General features: G+C 39.5%; 1 non-coding gene across 1 annotated transcript; it reads left to right on the forward strand.

The window, feature by feature from the left end:
* The first annotated feature begins 6,420 nt into the window (after positions 1-6,420).
* On the forward strand, positions 6,421-6,550 carry LOC114208141 (small nucleolar RNA SNORA31). The gene has a single exon (XR_003608983.1). It is a non-coding gene; the product is annotated as a small nucleolar RNA SNORA31 (small nucleolar RNA).
* The last annotated feature ends 454 nt before the right edge of the window (positions 6,551-7,004 follow it).

Below are 7,004 nucleotides of genomic sequence, written 5' to 3' on the forward strand. Positions count from 1 at the left end.
CTCCTTTAGTGCTTTTGCCTGCTGGCTAATTCCCACAGAGAAATACATTGATCAGCATCTCCCTTCAAGTGCTCCTGCAAAATACACACACACACACACACACACACACACGCACAATCAATCAAGTGTAATCAGATTGACCATTTGACAATATTGAATTAAATTGCACTGGTCACTCCAGTAAGGATAGTATGAGACTAATCTGGCCTGACTAATCCTATTGTCATGCCTTTCCCCTCTCACAGATCTCAGAAAATGTCTCCATGATGTCATATTTTAAAATAGTCCTATTGTTCCAATGAATCAAGGAGACAATCTAGGGTTTGAGGAGATGTAGCCTCCTCCAGCTGACTTTAACATTATCAGTCTGTGAAAAATGTCTCTCATTTGTTTAGATGTCTTCATGTATCTGCCACATCTGAGCCACTTAGTTCCCTCTTGTTTCGGAAAAACATCATCTCAGCCGGAGATGCGTCCAAATGCGTCATCGTTACTCACTACTGCCACCTCCTGGATGTCTAAACGTGCGTAAATGTGAGATCACAATGTTTGAAGGTACCAGTTCTTGTCTAAAGACATTTAGGACTTTCCTCCAACATAGTCATGTTCACTTTTTAGTCACTTTCATTTATTTAAGCAATGAGCACTTAGCCCCACATGTAGTAAACCATGAGATTACAAGATGGCTTAGCTAATAATTGAGGCAACAGAATGGAGTTTCCATTCATAGCTTCTCTCAATGTCTAATACTCTTTCTGAAACCGGCTAACTGTGTGACTTGGAACAAATCACCTGAGCTTTCCGTGCCACCATTTAAAATAAAGGAGTAGTGTTGATCCACTGATTTAAAATGGGGAGAAAAAGAAACTAAATTATTTAAAATTATGAAGTTAAATTATGCCAGCCTAAAAATGTTCAGTGTGATGGTTTAAGGGAAATCCACATATACACACTCTCACCTTTATGCTACATATCCTGAAACTTAAAAGTTCAACTAATAAAAGTTATCCTTAATGATTTACAACTTTAATACCTTTCTCGCTTTGTGCATCTGAATGAATACTGTGACTCCCTCTCTTGTCAAATGCATATCTAAATCAGAACACCTCACCTGTTTAGTGTGAGTCCTCTGGTTTTAAAATATATATCTGTATTTCTGGTTAGATTTGTAATTGACCTATGCTTACTGTTATTCCCCTTATTTTCAAAATATATACTTGAATTGTTTCTCCATTGTATTTTGTAAATCTGTTTATTTGTGACTACAGAAGCCCCCTCTTCTATGGATCTCAAAACAATTCCTGGGAGAAGGAAGTTAAGGTTGCTCTTGGATTGTATTCCTGTGTAAAAGAGATTTTCTAAAACTGATATATTCAGAACTGAGATGAATAGGCACTTGGCTTCTGACTGGGGGATGATCCCAGTTTTTTTCCTGCACATGGATCCTGAAAAAAATGATAAAAGCCATGTTTTAAAAATGTCCAAATCTTCAGTCTTATTTCCACTAGTGAAAATGTTGACAGCTAGTTCTACAAATGTGTGCACAGCCATTATCCTTTCAACAAACAGTCCACTAGAAAGTAAGATAACACTGTATGTTACCTATATTGGAATTTTAAATTTAAAAAAAAGTCCACCAACATAAATACCACATTTATCGGCATGCTTCCTCTTCAATCATTTCACCAAACGCAAATGCACACACACTCACACACGTTCATTCACACAAACAGAATTTTCTAGTACTTCTCATGGAATACAGGTGTTGGCGGTTGTTTCATTAAATCCTGTTTGAACAATTCTCTTTCCACTTCTTCAGCTATTCTTTCTAAACTGTGAAGAAACTATGCTATGCGTAGCTAAAACAGTATTGTGGAGGTAGCAAGCATTCCTCCTGATCCCCATCGACCCACAGCAGCTCTTGGAAACAATTAGGTTAAAATGAATTGGGGAGGGCGCCTCGGTAGCTCAGTGGGTTAAGCGACTGCCTTCGGCTCAGGTCATGATCCTGGAGTCCCAGGATCGAGTCCCACATTGGGCTCCCCGCTCAGCGGGGAGTCAGCTTCTCCCTCTGACCCTCTTCCCTCTTGTGCTCTCTATCTCTCATTCTCTCTCTCTCAAATAAATAAATAAAATCTTAAAAAAAATAAAATGAATTGGGGAGATTTAAATTCAAATTCAAATTTAAAATGAACTTAAATTCCAGGTCTCTCCTCAAATCCGTCCTTGTCTATCCTGGAATGTCCTTCACCTTCTTTCACCTAAGAGGTCAGTTTTATTCCACCATTGAGAAACAAGAAATACAGTATCTCAATAAAGGAAAGACTCACCAGAGCGCTACGTCATTCTCTGCTTTTTTTTTTTTTTTTTTGGTTGCTATACTTGGAACAAATTCTGTCTGAGCAGTTCAACTATTCAATGTCCAGTGGCTTCGGCTGACAGACTACATTCCAAAGTGGACATTTACCCGGGATGGGGAGGGGAGTGTGTGGGCGGTGGATTGACAGGGGGCCAGCTGGCGGCCATATGCAAACCAAACAGCTTGAAGTCAAGCCTGCCTGTTCCTCCCACTGTCCCATCCTCTTGTACTTGCAGCTCGGTGTCAGGGCTACCCAACCGCCTCTCCCATGCCGACCAGAGAATGTCTAGACGGCCTAGCCTACTTTTTTTTTTCCTCTCTGCCTCCCATTGAGTCTTCACCTCCCCGCTGCGCAAGGAGCAGGCACCCTGAGGGTCTCATGTCGTTATTTTCCCATTTGCCACCCCATGCTGCGAATTTAATTTTAGCACTGTGCATGTGAAGAATTGTCCATTTATATTCTTTAAAGGCAAGGGAGGCCATTAGGCTTGTTCTCATATTCGAATGTTCCTTTCCAGTAACAGTGGGAGCTGTCCGATTTGATGGATTTTTGAAGCTGCGATCTTTGACACATAAAATGTCGTATAAAGACTTTAAATTCTAGGACTGGGTTATTTGGGGGGTAAAGAAAAAAAGCACCTTCCCAGGAGTTGTAGTTCTTGATGATTAATGCTTATGAAATATGACAGATACTATGAGAAAAATACCAGGTGACAAGAATGTAGCACTTCACAATTATTTCAAGAATTTTATTTTTATCCTACTAACCCCTCCAAACCCACCTCACCATCTCCAGCTCTACGAAGGAAATCTTGACTTGGAGAGAGTGGAGAAACCAAAGTGATTCTTTCCTTTATTCAAACAAAATGCTAATCATATTTCCCTTCTTTCGCAATTGCAGATCAAACACACATACAAACACGAAGATGCTTTACTCTCTGCTTAAGGTTTTGTGAGGAAAATGGACAAGGATGGGTGAGTGGAAGAAGAAAAGGAAGGTGATGAGGGTAGAGAAATGATTGTGTAACTGGATGTGCTACATCTACTTCAAAGAGGGAGCGAGCATCATGTCCAAAGAATACCCACATCCTCTTGCTACTTTCCACTGCACTTTTTAAAAATAACTTTTATTTTTAGAGCAGTTTTAGGTTCACGGAAAAATCGAGCAGAAGGGAGAGTTCCCATATACCTCCTGTCCCTACACATGCGGAACCTTACCCATTACCAACATCCCCACTGGAATGGTACATTTGTCACAAATGAGGAACCTATATTGTTACATCATTATCATCCAAAGTCTGTAGTTTACATTAGGGCTTACTCTCGGTATTGTACATTCCATAGATTTTGACAGATGCATAATTACATGCATCTACCATTATGGTATCATACAGAGCACTTTCACTGCCCTAAAAATCCTCTGTACTCTGCCCGTTCACCCCTTCCTCCCTACTTGCCCCTGGCAACCACTGATCATTTTACTGTCTCCATAATTTTGCTTTTTTCCAGAATGTCATATAGTTGGAATCAAATGGTTTGTAGCCTTTCCAGATTGGCCTATTTCACTTAGAAATATGCAACTTTCATCCTTATCTTTTCATAGTTTTCCCACTGCATTTTAATTGATTGCAGACATGGATACTAACCAAATCCTAGGACACAGTTAAAATGAACATAAGGTTCAGAGAATAGATGACATTAGTTTCCCAAGAAAGAACTAGAAAGAAAACAGTAAAACAGTGTCTTCTTCTGCCCTTAATGCCATTTTCCATTTTAGTAATTTCAAACAAAACCACAAAAACAAAGTATGGGAGGCTGAAGCACACAGTGAAAAGAGCCAGAAAGACCCAGCTATGGAACCCAACTCTCATTCTTGTATACCTACAAGGTTTGGGGAAAGTTTCTTAGCATCTGTGTAAAAATAGGCTGTTTTTAGAGCTTCATATAACACCAGCACAGTATCCAGTCCATCATAAGAACTCAAAAAAATTATTAGAGTATCATAATGCAGATGTGTGGCAGTATATGATGATTAACAAAGAGACATTCTCTGTCTCTGAACTTGAAACTGAAGAAAGTGAATGTGACTTCTGAACTAGAAAAATGCATATGATGGTTGTAACTGTAGATTTTAACCAATCTAAAGAATTTAGAAAAACTCAAAAGTGAAACCAAAGTAATTATAATTTGGTAACCAAGAGCCATTGCAATTGAATCGTATCATGTCTAAAGAAGGCCTCAATATATTTAAAAAAAAAAAAGTAGGACTGAATGAACCAGAGGAGGATGGTCAGATAAAAAAAAAAAAAAAAAAGATGCCAACATCCCAGAGCTTGGTAGTTTCCAGCCTACCCTGGGGAGAGTGACTGGGAATATGGAGCATGTGAACTCCTCAGATAGGTTACCCTATTGTAGAGCAGGTATGATTCATTGGGCATCACCTGACTTGGATGAAATATCCTTTATTATCTTTTATTTCACCTTCCTCAAGGCTGAACAACTTTCTGATGATTCATTTGGCTTCTGGTCATATTGAAAAAGTGTCCTGTATAGCAGGCACCACCATCCCACTCTAGAAAAAGTATCTCCCATTGTATTTTCATGAATTGTCTATCTGGCTTATCTACTACAGTCTCTTTTAAGGTGATTGGCATTACCTCACTTCTCCAAGTCCAGTGAATGCTGGGATACTGAATGATTCAGAGGTGGTCTGAACTGCAGTGAATTCACCAGCCAATTTGGTTTCTCAGCAGTCATCTCATCTTCCCATCTTCCTGTCTTCTCCCGATGGCATCTTGTCTTCCTCCTATGCCTTACCCTTTTCCTACCCATCATAGTAATCAGGATTGCTTAAAAACCATGTTTGATTTCCACTGGAAGATAGAAGAAAAATTTCAAGGGAAGACGGTGCTGTCCCAGGAAATGAAATAAAGGAAATGACTCGTTAGGTCATAGCAAAAATTCTTCCAATTTTTCAGTTATTTTGGTGGTGGGAAGGAGGCAATAATTCTCAAAGCGAAAAAGTCTCAAATAAAATGTAACAAACGTTAAAATAAGAAGATAGAAGATATGTCACACAATGAACAATATAGGAAACAATTCCAGTGATCTCGGAGATGTGGGCAATAATTCTCAAAGCAAAATAAAATGTAGACATTTTTAAAACAAGAAAGTAAAAGATATGCCCCCAAAACAAAGATATAGGGAGCACTACTTTCAAAAAAGGGGTAATTAAGAAACAAAAATAAAGATCTTGGTATTAGGCTTGCCGGCTGGAAATTACTGAATTTAAGATAAATGGCCTTGAAAGCTGCACCAACTGAGTCCATTTTAGTGGACTATTCAAGACAGAGAACTATCTCTCAGGTCCTTTGGAAAATAATAGAATTCAAGTGCGGTACTAATTCAATAAAGAATTTCCAAGAGTCAATATCAGCTACTTAGCATGGTGATAGGCGCAAAGCCAGTACTGTTGACTCCATTTCCGTTCCGCAGAAGTATAGCTTTGCTATTAAACTATGGCTTTAGGGGATATTTAGACCTTTTCCCCCTAACCACCCCTAGTAATTTATTCCATCTGGAAGATCTGCATCAAGAATAATTTAAAATCTTCAGGCTCTATTCTCTCCTGGTGCAGAAGCGTAACTCCCATTAGTGCTAATGAAAGCTATCTGTACATCTCAAGTGTACCTCTCATAAGTGCTTAAGAACCAAAATGTTTTATGTCCTGCGAGAGAAGCAGCATTAAAGAGAATCTGGATACTAACAAAGTTAAAATGCAAAGGGTGGATTGTTTTCCAGATGACAGTATTCCTTAAAAAGTATGTTATGTTTCTGTCAAAAAAAAAAAAAAAAAAAAAAGCCCAGCAGGGTTCTCACATACTCATTGGGGGGGGGGGGGGGGGGGGCGGGAAGCATTCCCAACTTTGAACATACACAAAGAATAAGAAATACTTCTATTTTAAAAAAGGAAGTTTGGAGTTTGGGATTGCTATTCTTGCCTTTTTTTTTTTTTTGAGAGGAGAAGGAATATGTGTGTGCCTTAAGAGTATAATACTTTTCTGCATTCACTGATAGGCCTTAAATAATATGCTATGGTTCTTTTGGTTTGCAGTAGGATGCAAAAGAAAAAAGTCTCTGCACTTTCTATCTGTCTTTGTGGTGGCCCAGATTGAGTAGGGAAATATATTTGCCAGAAAGTGAGAGAGAGAGAGAACATACTTCATCTGCAGAGTACCCCTTTGCATAGGGTCAGAAGCTGATCCAGTCTTGTGCGAGCCCTATCTTCTTCTAGCTAGATTATTCGCAGGTTAGAAATATGTTTTGTAAATTCGTGACGAGAAGCGTGTCATTTCCCACCTCCATCTTACTCCACTGCTTTTGGATTCTGCTTTTCTGGCCAGCAGGCTGCTGGATTCCACAGAGTATCCCCAAACCACACACAGAGCAGCCTGCAGCCATTTCCTTCCACAGCATCACCAACCTTGGAGGTCCCTCCCGCAAGTTCCCCTGGACAGCTCGGGAGCTTGTTTGGAATACCAAAATTTCTGAGCTCCTGCAAGCGGTTTCAAACCTCCCCCCACCCACCACCCCTTAATGAAACAAAAGGGATATTTGATGCTTCCTGAAAACACAGACATAATCC

This window comes from Eumetopias jubatus, unplaced genomic scaffold, assembly GCF_037043125.1.
Source record: "Eumetopias jubatus isolate StellerSeaLion01/CBP00866 unplaced genomic scaffold, mEumJub1_p1.0 scaffold_4, whole genome shotgun sequence".
NCBI lineage: Eukaryota > Metazoa > Chordata > Mammalia > Carnivora > Otariidae > Eumetopias > Eumetopias jubatus.